The sequence below is a fragment of the Panthera leo genome, chromosome A2 (assembly GCF_018350215.1).
Source record: "Panthera leo isolate Ple1 chromosome A2, P.leo_Ple1_pat1.1, whole genome shotgun sequence".
NCBI classification, from domain to species: domain Eukaryota; kingdom Metazoa; phylum Chordata; class Mammalia; order Carnivora; family Felidae; genus Panthera; species Panthera leo.
In genome coordinates this window covers 72181945-72201187 of record NC_056680.1, presented here as the reverse complement: position 1 = coordinate 72201187, position 19243 = coordinate 72181945, and positions in this window count along the sequence as shown.

Sequence of the window (19243 nt, the reverse complement as noted above, 5' to 3'; positions counted from 1 at the left end):
ACTTATTCTCCAAATAGTGGGCTTAAAGGCTCTGGGAAAGAATGCCAGCCCAGAGCTGAACAGACTGTCCAGATCTTCTGTCTCTCCTCTGACTGTTCTCCATGAATTCTCAACCAGCAAAGGAAATGAGTGGGAAAAACATCCCCTGACCCTGGGCTCTTCATTTTCAAACTTGTTCCCAAGATTATGAGATTCTTCTTGCACTTGCCTCTATTTATGGGAGACTCTCTGCTGTACCAAGCTCTTACAATTGATGAGATTCTTCAGATGCAGTGGGCCTAAAGAAAACAGGTTGTTCACCTGGAACATCGTAGTATCAATGATCCTTACGAGGCCAGAATATCAAGCTCCCTTCTTTTCCTTCTCGATTTTGTGGTACCAGGACTGGCACATTCATCATTCAATAAGGAAGATGAAAACGTTAAAAACATAAAAGGGTACACACTTCTATTGCCAACAGCAGTTAGGGAAAATAAAAAATACATCACCAAGGCTCTCATACTGGTGTGTAGAAGTTTCCTCAGACATCAGGATAAAATTGTATTTCTTACAATTCTACCAGGGTTGAAGGTTTTATAAATTGCTACTCTTACAAGATTCTTAAATAGTTTCTGTATATAGACATACCAAGCTATCTTCTGAGTGCAAATGGCCCTGCACTTTTAAACTAGCTATAAGCAGGGCATGTATGTGGTGAGATTAGTGGTGATTAAGCAACTCCAAGACATGTTTCCCCTGACACCCATTCAAAAACAAGTCTTCTAGGGGCGCCTGGGTGGCGCAGTCGGTTAAGCGTCCGACTTCAGCCAGGTCACGTTCTCGCGGTCTGTGAGTTCGAAACCCGCGTCAGGCTCTGGGCTGATGGCTCGGAGCCTGGAGCCTGTTTCCGATTCTGTGTCTCCCTCTCTCTCTGCCCCTCCCCCGTTCATGCTCTGTCTCTCTCTGTCCCAAAAATAAATAAAAAACATTGAAAAAAAAAAACAAAAAACAAAACAAGTCTTCTAGTATCACTCTGGTATTACAGACAAACGAATGGGAACATTTTGCACACATAAATTTATTTCACACACCAGAGGGGGGAAACACACAAAAAAGGAGAGTTTGGAAAAAACAAGAGGTGACATACGTCAATTTGATTAGCAGGAAAGGAAAAGAGAAAGCATGCCCAGGTCAGACAGACCCAAGGTTGCATTTTTTCCGGAGAGTCTGGTGAACCCATGGCAGTATGAACCCAGCCTGAGGTGTAGATGCCAAGAGGGAAGGACAAGCACTAGAAGGAGCTCAAACACTGCAGGAAATAGATTTCACCCACTTCATATTCTTTCTTGAGAAATACCTTTATTTCCCTATTCCTTAAGACCCTAACATTAAAATGCTTGTCCAATCTTCTGTCTCTCGGCAATATTTTATTTTATTTTATTTCATTCCATTTTATTTTTTGTTTTGTTTTTCAGAGAGAGAGAGAGAGCGAGCACACAAATGAGGGAGAGGGGCTGAGAGAGAGAGAGAATCAAGCAGGGTCCACACTCAGCACAGAGCCTGATGCAGGCCTTGATCCATGACTCTGGGATCATGACCTGAACTGAAATCAAATGTTGGACACTCAACTGACCGAACCACCCAGGCACCCCATATTTTACAATACTCTTAATAAAAGGCTCTGGTAGGCAGAATAATGGCCCACCAAAGATGCCTATGTCCTAATGCCCAGAACCTACTAATATGCCACTGTACTTTGCAAGAGGGAATAAAGATTGCTTATCAGCTGACCTTAAAATGGGGAGCTTATCCTGGATTATCCTGGCAGTCCCTGTGTAATCACAGGGGTCCTTCCAATGTGGAAGAGTCAATGTCAGAGGGATGTGATGTAAGAAACACTTTACCAATTGTTGTTAGATTTGAAATGGAAATAAATGAAGGAATGTGGGCATTTTCTAGAAGATGAAAAAGGCAAGAAAAGTGGACTTTCCCTTTGAGCCTCCAGAAGGACCACAGCTCTACCTGATTTCTTAGCCCAGTGAGACCTATTTTGGACTCATTTGTGGTCTCCAGAACCACAAAGCAACATATCTGTATTATTTGAAGACACTAAATGTGTGATATTTTTTACAGCACCAGGAGTAAACTGATAGGGCATTCTGCCTTTGTTTGAAAGTCTAAAGTGACAGGAAAAAACTCACCTTGTAATTCCATTTTTTCTCTTCCCTTTTTTTTTTCTACCTACCACTGTTCCTACCTTCTTTTTTTCTCATTCTTAGAAACTCCTGTCCTTCCTTCCTTTCTCAGTGGTAATAATATTCTTTCTTCCTTTTATCTTCTTCCTCCATCCTGCTTTCTTCTTATCTTCTTTCTCTCCCCTTTTCTGCGCAGAGTTATACATCCCTGTTACACAGCATGGATCCCCAACCCTGTGACTGATCTTTGAAAAAATAGGACTGGGGCGGCTGGGTGGCTCAGTCGGTTGAGCGGCTGACTTTGGCTCAGGACATGATCTTGCGGTCCGTGAGTTCGAGCCCCGCATTGGGCTCTGTGCTGACAGCTTGGAGCCTGGAGCCGCTTCGAATTCTGTGTCTCCCTCTCTCTCTGCCCCTTCCCGATTTGCACTCTGTCTCTCTCTGTCTTTCAAAAATGAATGAATGTTAAAAAAAATTTTTTTTTAAATAAAAGAAAAAATAGGACTAGCTCAGTAATTTGGAAGATAACTAGCAGTAATTCTGGCCATGACTTCACCTCCACTAGCTATCTTGAATTAATAAGTGGCTGCCCTCCCTGCCCCCTACCCACCCCGAAACTCAGGAAAAGAAACGAAGGAGTGTTCCAAATGCTACTCTGGGCTGTGGCAATGCCCTCAGCCATGTCCATGCCTGTCCCATGCCCTCCGTCCTAAGAAAAAACTAAAATAAATAAAATATAATACAGAGCAGAGTTTAGACTTTGTGACAGCCAGGGTCGTACTGTTGTGGTTACTGAGCCTTCAGAGGAAGGGGAGGGAGGGCATGATGGACAATGGTTCTGCTCCAGCAACTAGGCTCCGCTTCTTGCTCTTTCTTAGAAACGGTGGGTTTTCTCGGTCTCTAGGTGGGAGTGAGTAGTTTGTCGCTTGCCATTTTAGTCAAATGGCCTCCAGAGGCCTGCTGCCTTCTCCTTTACCTTGGTTTTGCCATCTGTTAAACAGGGCGAGTGGATCCTCGGAGCAACCTTTGCTTTCTTCTTTCCACAAGATGAAACACTCTTTGACACATCCCTCCTCCACCCCCGTCCCACCCCCGCCCCCCCAACCGTCCACCCTTTCTTTTTCTTTGCAAATTAACCACATGACAGTCTATTCAACTCAAGTTGGTTTCTTTGGCTCCTGACCACACAGATGGGAGCAACAATGTTTCCTGCTCCTCATCCCTTTGCCTGCACCCTTTCTTCTTGCCCAGAACTTCTGCACACGTGCTCGCCATGAAGCAAGACACTCCGCTTCAGAGCACACAGCCAAGATGTTGAGAGGAAAGAAATTAATGTGAAACTGCCATAGGAAAATGTCTTTCTTTCCACCCCTTTACCTCTTCGTGACCCCCAAAGAAGAACTCGGATTTCCATAGCATCTCTTGGTAAGAGACATGGCAACATGTGTAACACACATTCACCCTGAGGGTCTTGGATTTATGTTTTTAGGTTTTACAAAGAACTTCCTGTCTGTTCTTGACAGAAGCTTTGAAATATACCATCAATGAACATTGTTGTGTTCCTTCTTTGGAGAGGGTCAAGATAATCGTAGCATCCATTTTGAGAGGACTGTTAAAGAATCACTATTTCTGGGGGCAGAAAAATGAACTATATTTCCCTGTCTAGGGTGGCTCATGTATACAGGCATGGCACTGCTATTGTCTAACCAGACGGGCACTGGCACAAGACTAGAGGACAGGACAGAAGTGCAGTGACCCACAGGTCACCTCTGGAAACAGTGCCCAGTGACGTAGGATCTTCTCAGCCTGATTTGCTGAACTGTACAATGGGAAAGGTCTGAGACCAGAGGGAACTAGTGTCCGATTCTTAAGTATATGACAGAGTCGGAAATATCCAATCCCTGACGCTTGCATCTCTGGGCCCATGTTTCCCATCTTCTGAGTCCCAAACATTGTGTCTGGTTCTCCAGCTTCACTTTCTGGGAGAGCTTAGATGAAAGGATGTGGGTTCCGTGTGCAAGCAGAGGTGGTGCTCAGCTGAACTCACTGACAAAACCATGGGGAGATGACAGGAGTGGAAACTCAACATTGTGCACAGCGACTCTTGTGTAACCCCGGGGACGTGAGGTGAAGCGACTAGCTTGGTGGGTCTCTGAGTGGGTGCACTTCTGGGGGAAGGTTTAGTAACTGAGGGAAGGTTTGTTAGCTTGGAGCACGAGCCCTCAGACCTAGAATAGGCCCCCTTGGAGGAGGAAGAAGACTCTGCCACTCGTCAGTTATTACCTTTTATTTCCTATACAGAATGGAGGTAGATTTACCCCGTTCATCCCTGTAAAATAAGAATTCTTATTATAATCTTTTTACTTTCTTAGGACACATAGCAGCTATAGTTCAGCTGGCATGTCTTTTCATGCATTCTGTGACTGGGGTTACATTTGATGCTTAACAACAACATCTAGTAGGCACTGTACGTAAAGTGCTATTCTAGGTAGACTTACATGTACTAACCGACTTGACAAACTTGCCTGGGAGGGCCTAGCGGATGTTCCTGAAGAGGGCATCGTGTTGAGTGGGCCATCCACGTGTCCTCTAGTCCACCACATTCAGTGGGACTAAATGATACCTGCTGTGATTACCAGGATGCTACCCTCAGAGCATATCCCTAAAGCTCAAGGGCCCAGGACTTTCGGAATCTGCAAAGGCGTGAAGGACAAGACACGTCAGGACCAAAAAGACCCTAGTCCAAGTATTTTCAACCTTTGCTAATGATCTAAAGATAACAAGGTTCCAAAGAGGGTCAGCTGAGCTCAAACGTTGTCAGCAAAACCCTCGCGAAAGTCTTCTCGGGTTACCACCTCAGGGAGATATTACAGTTTCCCGCGTGTTAAAAGTCCTAAGAATATATCCTTTTACAAACTAAGATCTTAAAATGTTTTCCCCACCCCAGCATATTTTTCTGTGTGTAAACGTACAAATACAAACTGCCATTTCTAGTTTTTTTTAAAGGTCAAGTGGAGTCCTGATAAAGTGGCTGATGAAGTAGGTCAAAGCAGCTCTCCCAGAGGCCACTGCTTGAGAAAAATGAGAGAAGGAAGAGCTCTTGGGTTTAACCACTTAGATGAACATCACTTGCGCTGGACAACAGCCAGAGTGGTATTGAAACCTAATGGGCATTGACGGAGGGACATTCCAGTGTAAATAAACTACGGCTTATCAGAGATCACTGGAAAATGTCGGAAAATGAGGGATACCCATTTTCAGATTTTCCTTGGAAAGGTGGAAGAATTATGAGAGATGTCTACAATGATCCTGATGACCCTAGCAAGAGCTAAAAACTGTATTAGTAGGAAGATACTCATTTGTGTAAAAACCTACTCAATCAGAAAATTCAGTGAAAAATGTAATCCCCCCCCGCCCCTCCCCGTGAGAAGATACAGCAGTGAGCCATACAAACAATGTCTTTTGGTTTGGAGCATTTTCAAGATATCAGAGTAGAGGGGAGCGGGAAGTACATCTTGGTGTTTGTCTCTTGATCTGGGAATCAAGCTGCTTCTGATCTCCACAGTTGGGAGTGAGCTCTGTATCTTGTTTACCATCTCAGTCCTCTGTGTTTGCCTGAGCGTGACAGTTATCACACACTGAGTTATAATTACTGGTCACCAATCGTGCTCTCCCATTAAATGATAATATCCTTGTGGGTTCTTTCATCACCATTGTATCTCCAGGAATTATCACGATGCTTACTCTATAGGAGATCCACGGTAAATATCTGTTGGACAGACATATTCTCACCCACCAGATAATGTGTTCTCTATGAAAGGAACTGCTCATATTCATTTTTTCTTACTCGGGGTGCCTGTAATAGATAATCTTCCAAGATAGTCACCATCAATTCCTCCTTCCCTCTATGCACATGCCTCTGTTCCTATCAAGAGATGCACTTTATTTCCTTCTTCCTGGAATCTGGACTGGCCTGGTGACTTACCCTATTTGTTGATTTATTTAGGTTAAACTTTTTCTTTTAAATAATATTAGATTGACAAAAACTTCCAAATATAGTTTGACAAAAACTTCCAAATATAGTACGTTGAGTTCCTACATACTGTTCACTGTTAACTTTCTGCTAAAGCTAACATTTTATATAACCAGTGTACAATGTCTAAGGCAGAAAATTAGCATTGGTGTGAACTATTAATTAATCTACAAATGTTCATATTTTACCAGCTGTCTCACTTGGGCAGGCAGAAATTCTAAAAGAGTCCCTAAGATTTGTAGTCCCTGTTACACACACTCTCTCCCAGTTATTCATTCAAGCACTAAGTGCCCCTACGGAAAGGCTTTGCAGCTGTAAGGAAGGTCCAAAATCAGTTAACCTTAAGATAGAAAAATTATCGGTGGGCCTGACCTAATCCCTAAGTCCTTTGAATCTAGGTCTAAGAGGTCAAAGATGTTAGGCCAAAGATTTGAAACACAAAAAGAATTGACATGAGAGAACTTTCCAAAAGGGTGTACTTTCCAAAAGTGGATCACTTTGACCAATGAAATGAGGTAAAGGTGATACTATGCCAGTTCTAGACCAAGCCTTGAAGGTGTTTAGCATCTTCTTCTTTTGCTCTTGGAAATCAACCCCCATGAACGAAGTCTTACCACCATTTCCCAAGGAGGCCCAGGGCCATTATCTTCAGAAAGAGACGGGCACTTGGAAGGGCACAAAGGCACCACATATGGTAGTGAAACTTCCGTGGACCTCCCACTCACCTCTGCAACCACATGAATACAGCTAAGAGACCCCAGCCAGTGCCACATGGAGCAGAACTGACCAGCCGAACCTTATCCCAATTTCTGACCCACATAAATTGATGTTGTTTCAATCTACTGTTTTCAAGGGGTTTGTTGTATAGCAATATATAAGCAAATGTCTAATTCAGAGAAGGATCTCAATAAATATTTCATATTATCAAATAGTTTTCATGGAATCTTGGCTAGTTGAAATAGGAAGTGATGGGGCACCTGGGTGGCTCAGTTGGTTAAGTGTCTAACTTCAGTCCAGGGTCATGATCTCGTAGTCCATGAGTTCGAGCCCTGCATCGGGCTCTGTGCTGACAATTCAGAACCTGGAGCCAGCTTATGATTCTGTGTCTCCCTCTCTCTCTCTCTCTGCCCTGCTCATGCGTGTGCTCTCTCTCACTCTCTCTCCCCCCACCCCAAAAAAATAAATAAATATTTTTTTTAAAAAGGAAGTAATATGTTATGGTTTATTAATTATTTTTTCTACTGAAAGAGGGCAACCAAGACCCCCCTTTTGTTGAAAGTTCCTTTAAAATGAATCAATTGGGGCGCCTGAGTGACTCAGTTGGTTAAGTGTCTGACTTCGGCTCAGATCACGATCTCACAGTTTGTGAGTTTGAGCCTCACATCGGGCTGAAAGCTTGGAGTCTGGGGCCTGCTTCAGATTCTGTGTCCCCCCTCTCTCTCTGCCCCTCTCTCACTTGCACTTTGTCTCTTTCTCTCTCTCTTTCTCAAAAGGAAATAAACATTAAAAAATTAAAGAAAATGAATTGACTTACTATTGTTACTTAAGGAATGGAGTATGTTGAATTATTTTGATTATGTGATGCTTCAGGGTCATCATTCTGACAAGATAAAAATCCCTTCCCATTCTCAGGTGAAACTGAGGATGGTCAGAAATCATCACGTTTCTGATCTGGGAAGAGGTTAAACTTAGGAAAATTTTAAGTTATTGAGGGGTTTCCATGGTAGGAAGCTTCTAAGATGGTCCCCAATTGGCCTTGCCCCGGCCTCAAAAGGGACCTTTGTGTTGTCCCTTCCCACATTGTACTAAGGCTGGTCTGTGGAAACAATAGTATATAGAGGAGGTGAAAACTGAAGCTTCTGTTCTATCTCCCTCTCTCCTTCTCTCTCTCTCTCTCATATCCCTCACTCTGGGGACAGCCAGTTGCCATGGAGTGAGCAACTCTATGTAGAGGCTCACATAACAAGGCACTAAGGCCTCTGGCCAATAGCCAGTGAGGAGCTGAGGTCTGCAAGCCTGCCAAGACCACATGAGTAAGTTTGGAAGCAGATTCTCCAGCCTCAGTATAGCCTGGAGTTGACTGTAGTCCCGGCCCATAGCCTACTGACATCTCAGAGCCATGCAGCTGAGCTACTCCCAGATTCCTGACCTGTGCGAAATAATTCCTGAAACCATGTGAAATAATAAGTAGTTGTTATTTTAGCTTTACTTTTAATAGATTAGATTAGCTTCAGTGTGGGGCAATTTGTTACACAACGATAGATAACTAATAAAGTTCTCCATTAGATTATGACAAAGAGTTATTTCTAATACGTGACTTTCAGTTTCGGGGCACTTGGGTGGCTCAGTAAGTTGAGAGTCCGGCTCTTGATTTCAACTCAGGCAGTGATCTCGCGGTTCGTGAGATTGAGGCCTGCGTTGGGCTCTGTGCTGACAGTGTGGAGCCTGCTTGGGATTCTCTCTCACCCTCTCTTTCTGCCCCTCCCCGCCTCTCAAAATAAATAAACATTAACAAAAATATATATGATTTTCAGTTTTGACCTTTGACGTTGTATTTTTTGTCAATGATCTCCACTCTGTTAAGCACAATACACATGCACAGCTTGTGTGGGGACCTCACAAACAATAAGGGATGGTGTTGCCTCTCTGTGGGAGTCCAGGATGGAAATTACAGCAGCAATAGTAGAGTTGGTGGGGCGGGAGGTGAGGGGGTGTGGAACACAAATTTTGATGAGAAACTTCTGAACAGGACCCCTCAGATAACCTCCATGTCCACAGTGGTCTAAAGGAGAAGCGGGGGAAGGGGAAGTTTGCTACTAGCTTCTAGTGAGGAGAGGCCAGAGATGCTGACAAATGTGAACAACACACAGGATAGCCCCACAACAAAGAATTTTTCAGCCTGAAATGTCAACAGGGCTGCTATAAGAAATGCTGATCCTTGAGACAGAAGAGTGGGGGCCTGTCACCTCTATGTCTTTTTTTTTTTTTTTTTACATTATGTAAGTTTAAGGGAGAAGGGAGGTGGGCTTGCTGGGTATAATATAATCCTGAATTTTTTCTTTGGAAATGTGAAATCTTTATTTTGGCTTCTTGTGGTGAGTTGCTTTTAAAGAGGACGGAGCAAAGCATTCTCGGGAATGGAAGGAACTCCGTTGTTTTTCGTAGTTGCAGTTACATTAAAGACATAAATCAAATTGCCAGAACAATCTTAGTCCTCAGTATAATCAAGAACTGTAACATGGCCCAAGTGACAGTGGCCAAGGCTGCAGTCTCCTTCTGGATTGTAGTTTGCTTTGTAGAGTTAAGGACTTTGATGAGACAACGACTGAGATCCTCCTTTTAAATTCTTCCATTCTGTAGGTCTTTCATTCTATGGAGGCACAGAGAATGCCATAAGTGTTGACAAAACTGGTGGCAGGTTTGAACAATATTGTTTAAAGGAGAAAGACAATCTAAATGAGGAATTAGGAGAACCCCTTTTAGGTATCTGGTAATCCAGAATGGTAGGGAGTGTTTACAGAGTTAACAATAGAAGTGGGATAATCCCCACATTCCTTGGCACATCTTCTTATCTCTTTGATCTATGCACCCTGCAGATGTCTGCTCTGGAGAAGAGTTGAGATGTGGTTGAGGCTGAAGTGTCTAGCATGGGAAGGGTCTCAGGTCAGGGCTTGTAGATGGGGTCTCAGCTGTCACCTCAGCAGAACCCAGCTGACTCTTTGATCAGCACATGCCCAGTAATATCCTCAATATCTCTGAAAACCTACAGGTCAGGATGTGATAGGGTTTTCTCTACAACATGGAGCTTTTGAGGGGGATCTGAGGACATGAAAAGGAGAATAAGCGCGTGTGCAAAATATTAATCAACACTTGCAATTCTGCCCAGTTGTTCTGACAAGGCTAAAGCGAGGACCAAAAAACTCACCACCAAGCTCCCATTGGAAAAAGTTCCCTTGCCAAAGGAAATGATATTTCAAAGAATTGAACGGAAGAGGAACATTTAAAGGTCATAAGATAGAATTTAAGCCTAAATGACGACTTTTTCTTGGCTGTAATTGTCAACTCTATGGACCTACGCAAGTTACACCTAGAAGATATGCAGAGGGAAGGGCATCTGGCATCCAGACTTCTGTACCAGTTTGTTGATTTTACTCAACTATCAGAACATGGCCAGGCTCCCGAATCCACCCATTCCTTTCCATGTCCACAGTCACCATGTTAACCCTCGCCCTTCTTGCTTCCTCTCCTTCTTGCCTGTTGTTCCATTCCTTTCTTCCAAACCCAGTTTAAAAAGTCACTTGTCAAAAAAAAAAAAAATAAAAAAAAAATAAAAAAAAAAAAAAATAAAAAAAAATAAAAAGTCACTTGTCTATGAAGTCTTTTAAAATTCATTCCAGTCCATTCTGATGATAACTGATCAGTCCTTTACTTTGTCCAACACTTATGCCTAGTTTTATTTTGCTGTCTGTGGCATCACTGAAAATCTCGTGTTCGTTAAGCATTGGGCAAGTAGAGAGGATGGGAACAGGTATTTGACATCAAGGAACTGGAAATCGAGCTGGGAAGGCAAGACACATATGAACTCGATGCAGAATAACTCATAGTATACATACAAATGCCAGTACTAGGGGAGTTCAGAGGAGGGAATAACCTCTATAATCTGGTGTGTAGGGAAGTAATTATGTAGGAAGCAAACCTTCATCTTCAAAGAAGAGTGAGACTAAAACAAGTGAAGGCAGGAAGAGTGTTGTATGCAGAACTGAGCAGGCCACGGAGGACAGGAGGGCCATGCCACATTTGGAAAGAGAGAGCAGTGATAGAGGGCCGTTCTCTTGGCAGGAGATTGGAAGCCTGGAGAGGAGCAAACTATAGAGGGTGGTTGGAGACCTTGAATGGCAAGAGGGCAATTTTTCTGTAGACACTGGGAAGCCCTTGTAGATTTTCTAACAAGCATGTGACTTGCCCGGCGCTGTACTTTGGGAAGGTAGCACAACCTGGTATTTGTGATAGAGCACACTGGAACAGAAGGACTGGAGCCAAGGGGGCCGACTGTCATAATTCTGGCTATGAGTCCCTGAGGGTCTGGACCCGAGATAGCAGTCTAGCATGTTACTTGATACATTTTGTTCCGTGTATCTACGTCGTATTAGCTCACTCAGATTATAAATGTCTTGTAAACCAGGAACATTTCCTCCTAGTTTTATTAGCATGTTCCTGCCTAGACAGTACTAAAGATTAAGTGCCTGGTGATGAGTAAAAGTTATTGTTATTATTACTCTATACATTTTCGATCAGGCTTAGCTGCTCCAAGTGGTTTATAAACACCCTGCGTTGGTATGGCAACCATGTAAGGATTTGTGACAAACGATCTTTTCTCTACACAATATGTTCTCCAAGGCCAAGGGTGCAGAGCTGCTTGGATCAGATGAATCACGTTTGAGCCATGAATCCTCAGGGTTGTGTTGGAAGATGGAGCCTTCAGAAGCCACGCCATACTTTTAGAGCTCCGGCAACCTACCATCTCATCAGGCTTCAAGACTGATCCTCCTCTGAAAGAAGACATAGATACAAGATCATGATCATGGCGACTGTTAGCACATGGGAGAAACTGATGCTAAGTCTGAAAACCTGTGAGGCTACCTGTCTGCCTGCTCCATGGAAAGCATCAGTCCCTATTACAGACTGGGCTGAGCCCACATGCCAGTCTGCAAAAAAGGTGCTGCCGTTAATTATGGGATTCTTGCCGGCCGGTTTAGTCATGGCCAATTAAAATGGCTGTAGCAATTTTCTCAGGCTGTGAATTCTAGGTAATCTTGTTCTACTATTTGATGTTTTACCATCCACATGCTTTATTTTTAGAGATAGATTGGAAGTTTCTTAAGGATAGGATGTATGTCTTACACTCCCTTTGTATTCTGCTGAGCATCTGGCACAAAACAGGAAATACTGAGTATGTGCTCAGTAAATGGTTGCTAAATCGGTCTGTTGAGAAAGTTCACTCTCTCAGAAATCTGGAAGACCAGCTATTCTGTCAAACTCATTCTTCAGTAACGCAAATGCACTGTTGAGTTTAGTCTGAAAGACTTGAAGGCATGCTAGAGGTAGTTCTTTGTGGCCTAAAGTTTAAAAGGCGGCAGAGAGAAAGAACGCCCAGTTACTCAGTTCTACCCAGAGCATTGATGAAGCCATATCTCGCACCCGTGGCTGATTCCTATAACTGATCGTTTTGCCTTTCCCTTCCAAAGACAGAACCCCAGAATTCTTAAGCACCACTCTGGACAGCCACTAGAAATAAATCTGAAGTGGCACACACACACACACACACACACACACACACACACACAAATCCATTTGCCATTTCAAGACCATTGAAACTATAGCCAGTTTCACTTTTTTTAAAAAAAAAATTTTTTAATGTTTATTTTTGAGAGAGAGACACAGAAGGCAAGTGGGGGAGGGGCTGAGAGAGAGGGAGACACAGAATCCAAAGCAGGCTCCAGGCTGTCAGCACAGAGCCTGATGCAGGGCTTGAACCCAAGAACCGTGAGATCATGACCTGAGCTGAAGTCAGACGCTTAACCGACTGAGCCCCCCAGGCGCCCCTAGCCAGTTCCATTTTCAGGAGAACTTCCTATAAGACTGTAAGGGCAGCAAACACAGTGTGGACATTAATGTTAATAAGAGGTCATCTTTATTGGGTGGTTAAGTGATCTTCCCCTACATCCATTTCTCCTCCAAAGGTGACTCCATGCCAGTCCTGGTGATCCTATTCTACCTTCAGTGATAATTTTAGAATAGGCTTGTGACCCAATTTTGGCCAATGGAATGAGAGAAGTCTACTGGAAAGCCTCTGGAAAGTTTTTCTTGCCCTTCCTTATTGAATATGAGAAATGATGTAGTCCTACTTGCCCTAGGAAGCCAAACTGTGACCAGGAGAAGACACAGCTTTGGGATGAATTCATGCCAAAAATAGGATATTAGAGAGGAAAAGAACCTAGGTTTTTGACAACCCATCAAGCTATGAGTCGTTTTGTGCTGGAAGTGTGCTCTCTTGGATTCCAGCCTATATGAAACACACATTTACTTACTGTTTAGCCAGTTTGAGTTACTCCTTTTGTGGTTTGCAGCCACAACACCTCTGGGCAGGGGGATATCCTAACTTTACAGGGATTATCTCAGCCTTCATCATAGGTCTATAAGGTTGACACTATCTTCATCCTTATTTCTTAGGGGAGGGAGCAGAGAATTAGATTGTATAAGTGACTTTCCTAAGGGCAGGGGACACTTATGCATCAGAGCCATCATTTGTACTAAGGCACCCACACTCTTAAACAGTATGCTGGAGTCAAGCTGTCTGTCAATTTATTCCATGGAAAAAACATGAAGGATGATACTAGGAAGTGTACAGGCTGGGCATGTTGAAGTTTTTAAGAAGTTTTTTCTAACACATTAAAGGAAAGGGGATTATGTGTCTTTACCAAGTTGAAGACAACTAAGGAGCTAATGACACCCACAACTTAGAAGTCTACGTACAGTGTTTAATTTGGCTTTTTTCCTTCCAGCGGGCCAGAGCTATATTTCAGAAGGAAGGAAAGCTTCACCACCATAAATCAGAGGTTCCTCTCCAAACGCCACATGGGTTGTCTCAGGAAGGCAGAGTTGGTACTCTGGGATGGTAAAGCCCTTTGAGGTGGGTTAGCGAATCGTGATGCTGAATGAATGTGTATGTGTGTGTCCCTCCCAGGGCTGCCACACTTGACAAATGCTCAGTGCCACGGCTCCCACCGCGAACAGACGCTGTCTGTGCAAACGCTGCTTCGGGAAAGGCCTGGGCAGCCTGGAGCCATTCCAGGCAGCACGTTATCAGGGCTCGAATTTCCCCTGGGATCAGCTGGTTCCTTCCTTCTTTTCTTTCTTCTTTCTTTCTTTCTCTCTTTCTTTCTTTCTTTCTTTCTTTCTTTCTTGCCTTTTGACAGTACTCTTCCCCAGAATTCATAATCACTTTTCTCTTTCTCAGTACATATATGGATTTCTCTTCTTTTTCACTTAGAACCTGGATGAAGTTCAAAAACATTTAAAGCTGAAGTCTACCTGTGATTTTTTTTTTTTTGAAGAAATATCTCCCTTTTGTGTATTGATCACTTTAACCCACTTGAAGCCTCCCTTTGCCAAAGGATGCTCTCAGAACAACAAAGTTTCTCTTGGATTATGGGTGGTGATCAAAACTGTAAATGATCTTTAGATAAAATGGAATAAACCATTTAGCAAGAGCCTCCTAAAGTATCTTTCATGTTATATCCAAAAGTGTGTCTGTGTTTATGTGTGTTTACTGGAAATCATGTATAATTGCAAGGTTCATCATTGGATAGCTTCCTTTAAATCATTACCAAATGGATTTTAAGCACTTTGATAAGCATTTTTAGACATAGCCTGTGTGAAGGTGATTTTGAGATATTTCATGGATTTTTCAATAATGAACTTGCAAGCACTTAATGTGTGCTCTGTGAGTGGGGCGTGTGTGTGAGTTGAAGTTCTCAATATGAAAACCTTTTCTTTCTATAAAAATTTCATACATAACTCTCATCTAAAATCCACAAGCTTTTGAAACAAAAATGACAGGAACTTCTCTAGGGAAGTAATTGCCTTTGCTGTGAGAAACTTTTAATTTTGTTGTTTTGTTTTGTCTTTTTGGAACCTTAACCTTTCTACACCAAGTGCTGACAATATAGAGACGAGAGTTTGAGATTTTTGGTTCTGGAAATAAGAACCTGAGTGAATTATTAGATACTCGAGGATTTGCCAGTTAGGATGCTGAATTATCTTTGGTTTACATTTCTAAAATATGCTCATCACATTAAATTGTTTCTGCACGTGTGAGTGTCATATATTCTGAAAATGCACAGTGACACAATCAGATATGATGCGAAACTGAATATCGGAACAAAGCTCTGGTGTGCACTGTCCTTCCCTTTACCCACCCATCTTCTGCGTGCCCCTAATACTTCCTTCACCTTCCCTGAGATGGCAAGTATCCTAGTTCTCTTTCTCATCTGGTAGGGCCTGCATTATCTTCATCTATCTTTTCTTTGTTTGGATGGGACAGAGTCGAGGTTGGGATTTAGTTTTAACTTCTAACTTTGATTTTTCCATTTTCATAGAATCCTAGTCTTGTTTTCTGGATGCCACTTTGTTTCAAATCTCTTTGATCTCTTCTCTCTTTAATTGAAAGTGTTTCCTTTTTCAGAAATATTAGCCTCTGTTTCCTAATTATTTCTGTTTTCTCTGGTGTCATTTTTCCTCTGTGTTTATCTCTGTCATCCTGCAGCCCTTCCTCTGTATGGTGAACCTCAATAGTCCATTCACATTCAGCAATGGAGCAATGGTCACCTGGTCTGTATTCTTCTGTGGGGCTGGTTTTCTGGCGGGCTTCACTTCAGGGTGAACCATTACATTAAAATACCAGTTTGGGGAGTGCTTTGCCCTTGTGTGTCAGTACCAATACGTGCTGTCCTAGTTTTCCCAGAGAGATTTTGTTTTGTTTTATTTATAAAAGAAAGGAAGTCTGCTAGTTTTCACCTGAACAGTAAATACTTTATTGGGCATGATTCTGTGTATAGGTGGGTGGATGGGTGGATGTCATAATGTCAACTGTTGCTTATACAGACTTTCACTTGCACCCATTGTTGTCAGTTCTGTGCTTTGCTCTTTTTAAGGACACTGTCACCCCTGCAGACCCCAACACACACGTGCGTGCACACACACACACACACACACACACACTCAGGCTACCCACACAAGAATGAAGCTTTCTTAATCTTACTTTCTAAATTACCCTTCATCCAAATACTGCATCTTCCATAAATTTTGGAATTTCCTTGCCTGCTGGTGACTACCATTATATCCTATCATTGTTTGTTAATGCTTTTTAATTTATGTGCTACAATTTAATATTTATTTATAAGGAAAATTTTAAAACATACATAAAATTATAGATAATAGTATAATCAACCTCTGTGTACTCATTATCCAGCTTCAACAATTATCAACATTGTGTGACGTTTATTCATCCTCTTACTGTCTTTTGGAATACTCAGAAGAAAATTCAGGTATCGTGTCATTTGACCCATACATACCTCAGAATACATCTCTGAGAAATACATGTGTATACGAGCATGCTCACACCTGACAAAATTAACAATAACTCCTTACTTTTAAATAACATACAGACATTATCCAAGTTGTTTCAATTATCCCCAAAGTGACATTTTAAAGTTTGAATTGTTTGAACTGTGATCCACGATCCACAACATGTCTTCAACAGTTACATTGCTCAAGTTTCTTTTACTTTATAACAGTTCTTTGTATGTGTGTACGTGTGTGTGCAAGTGTGTGTGGGTGTGTGTGTATGTTGGGGTGGTGGGAGGTTCATATGAAATTTACCAGCTCTCCTGGGGTAACAAATGACCCCCAAATCTCAATGGTATAACAAAAAATGTTAATAAAAGTTTTTGTTTCTGGCTTCCATTGCCCATCGTCTGCAGTTTGGCGGTGGTTCAGCTCCTCTCCATGTGTCTTCTTATTCTGGGACCCAGAAATTGTGTCAGGACGTTCTTGCCACAGAAGTAAAAGGGCAACAAAACCAGTGACGGGATGGCCAGCAAAGCTTTCTTAGATGTGGCCTAGTCTCACTTACTCACCACCATGCAGAGTAAGTCATGAGGCCCAACCGGTGTGAGCGGAACAGGAATACACACAGTTCCACCAGGAGAGGGGCCAGCCAAAAGGCAGTAGGCACAAATGTATGATCCTTTTACGAATGAATAATCCTTCCTCTTGAATCCTTCATCTTCCAAGATGAATAATTGGGCAATAATAAAATCCACTGCACATGCCTTTGATCAATTAGAGAAACTAGGTCATCTGTTCTGTAGAGTGTCCCACGTTCTGAATTTGGCTGATTGCTTCCTCATGGTATTGTTTGATTTGTTCTTTTATGTCCTGGGCACTGGTATTTAAACCTACAAGACTGAATGGATGTGAGTTTGATATTTTTTAAGGCAAGAGTACTTCGTGGATACTCTTCATATGTACTTCTGTTGCATTACCTCTGAAACCACAGTACAACTGATTAACCCATTTTTCTAATGCTGTTTGGTCAATGGGCTCAGTTGGTACCAGCTGGATCCTTCCATTAAAATGTTCCCTGTCAGGGTACCTGGGGGGCTCAGTTGGTCAAGTGTCTGACTACTCTTGATTTATGATCAGGTCATGATCTCACTGTTCGTGGGTTTGAGCCCTGCATCAGGTGCCATGGCTGGTGGCGTGGAGCCTGCTTGATTTCTCTTGCTCCCTCTCTCTCTGCCCCTCCCCTGCACATGCTGTCTCTGTCTTTCTCAAAATGAATAAATAAACTTAAAAAAAAATTCCCACACCAGCCTTTTGTCTTAGGGTTTCAACCTCCATTCATGATTATTGCCTACATCCATTGTCTCATTAGTGAATGCAAAATGATGATTTTTTTTCTAATTCAGTCCATTTTTATTTATGAGGTAAGAATATTAAAAAGTGATGCTGACCTGCCATATTGAATCACAGCTACTAAATTTATTTTATATTTTGGTGTCTGAGTAAAATTTTATTTGAAAATATTTTATTTAAGACAGTTTAGAAAGCACTGAGCCAGAGGATCTATTGAGTACCTTTTATCTCTCATGGTTCTCAGTGACATGTGCTGAGCCAGTGTTTCATGACAGGACAAAGAAGGACAGCTGTGTTGTGAGTGTGCAAAGGTAGCCAGTTAGACTCTCCCTCTGGCCTAGAGAAGGCTGGATTATGATGAAGCCATGGAAGGTCCCCCTGAGCAACAGTTTCTTGTAAGGTGAAGGGAGAATGACTTTCAAGCCTTCAGTCCTTGGAAGCCACACCAAATTTTATATATATATATATATATATATATATATATATATATATCTCATACCAATATATGATATAAAACCAGGATTAATAATTACAACAGACATAGCCTTGATCCTTATCTTCTCTTCATCCTCCCACTATAGGACCTTTTGCTTCCTCTAAAGTACACTGGAACTATTCCCATATTTTAGCATGGGATACCATGTACTCCCATGTTCTCAGAAACATGGACACATCCATTATTAAATTTTTCTCATGACCCATCACCCAAAGCCTTGGTTGCTTTGAAACCATAACCTGCCACTACAGAAGTACATAGCTCTGCTATATTCTCTGAACTCCCTGATGTATGGCTCTGACTTCCTTTGAAGTGGGAAGAATTCCTCTCCATGTTTATGTTCCATCTCGTTGCATGAATAGAAAAGCAATTCTCTTGGGCACCCAATGATTTATAGAGATTTTAGTGAAACAGGCCTTTCAAGTTGAACCTACTGCTTCTTCTCTTGTGACCCAGGCACATGTTGATGGACTTAGGTGAACGGATCATCTGAATGACAGCCACTTGTTTATTGCATATCAAATGTTCTCTCTCTTGCTTCTGCTGGGACATGCAGGTGGCCCCATGTGCTGATATAAACGAGGACATTGTTGGGCCTTAACATGAGAACCGCAGTGGCTGGTTATGCCAAGTAAAGCAGCAGAATGGGAGATTACTTCAGATCTCTTTTCCAGATCTCAAGTACAATGACATCCTTCCCCATGTAGATGTTGACACTGGCTTCTACCCCCTAGGTTGGTCCGGTAGAGAGTCAAGATAGAACCTTCCTGATAAACAGTGTTTATTCTGCGGTCCTCACTCCCTCCTCAGGGAAAGTTGACAGCAGAAGGAGCAGCAGGAAAATCTGTATGGGAAGCCTTGGGAAGCAGCCCAATCTCGGGCAACACGAAGACTAGTGTAGAAAAAAATGTACATGTAAGAGCCAGCAGACAAAGAGGATCACTTGGTTTGCTAAGTAAATCAACATTGGCTCTAATTGTTGTCTAAATCCCTGAGAAAGTTTCCTGTTCTCACACCTTTGCTTGCTTCCAAGTTTCCTCTTAGACAAGTTTTGGAAGCTCT